General features: G+C 39.8%; 1 long non-coding RNA gene across 1 annotated transcript in view; it reads right to left on the bottom strand.

Moving 5' to 3' along the window:
• LOC125617926 overlaps window positions 1-706 on the bottom strand; it is a 28,537-nt gene extending 27,831 nt beyond the window's left edge. Inside the window, exon 1 of the long non-coding RNA XR_007349067.1 lies at window positions 522-706. This is a non-coding gene — a long non-coding RNA (uncharacterized LOC125617926). The remainder of the gene's footprint in view (window positions 1-521) is intronic.
• Between the last annotated feature and the right edge of the window lie 313 nt (window positions 707-1,019).

Raw genomic sequence — 1,019 nt, 5'->3', positions numbered from 1 at the left:
TCTCTATATATATATATATATATATATATATATATATATATATATATTTCTTTTGCAATGGGGTCTTGCCATATGACCCAGGCTAGTCTTGTCTTAAACTTCTGTACTCAAGCAACCCTCCTGCCTCAGCAGGGATTACAGGTATGCATCTCCATGCCCAGCTTTGTCTAGTTTGTCAGCTTTTGTCTACTTTCAAATATAACCCCTCTATTATGTCCACTATTAACTCTCCCCTGAATAACCATCTATTTGTTTGCAGTGCTGGGGATGGTACCCAGGACCTTGCCCATGTTAGGCAAGCACTCCACCACTGAGCTTCAACCCCTGATCTCTGCCTGAAATAGCGAAAGGACCACCTAACTGGTCCTCCTGATTGGGAGTTTGACATCCTCTGTCCATCCCAATGGTAGCCAGAGTGCTTTTTCCAAGTGTAAATCAGACCTTTTCACCTATTAACACAAAGCCAAGTAAAACATTCTCATTGTGATTAAAATGCCAATACAAACTCCTTTCTCACTCACCTTGTTCGTTTCATTTCTCTACAGACGCATCTAGGTTACCGTGCCCCTTTGCAGTCCTGGTCAGCACAAAACCATACTCTGCCCTGACCTTCAGAATCCCTTCTACTTGAATTTCTCCATTATTTTCTTCTGCAGCTCAGAATTTTTTCCTCATTCAGTTCTCAAATGAAATGTTACCAACTGAGAGCGGCCCTCCCTTTCCCCCACCTCCTGACTCACTAGCACATTTCCTTATATTGTTTTCTTTGTTGAATTTATTCACGTCACTCATCCTACCCATGTATTTGTTTATCTGTTATTGCCTCTCTGTCCTTCTCCAACAGAGGCTAAAAATGCTTTCTGTATTAATTCTTACATCTTCTGTACCTAAAAGAATGTGTTATAAATTCAGAGCTTGAAAAATGATTTTTGATGCCACAATCTTTTTAACCAGCTGTGAATGACAGTTCCAATGAAAATATAAGATAGCCAGACACTGAATAACAATAACAACCCAAA

Source organism: Marmota marmota, unplaced genomic scaffold (genome assembly GCF_001458135.2).
Source record: "Marmota marmota marmota unplaced genomic scaffold, marMar, whole genome shotgun sequence".
In the NCBI taxonomy this organism is placed as follows: domain Eukaryota; kingdom Metazoa; phylum Chordata; class Mammalia; order Rodentia; family Sciuridae; genus Marmota; species Marmota marmota.
Note: the sequence above shows the minus strand (reverse complement) of the source record. Positions and strands in the feature narration are given on the sequence as shown.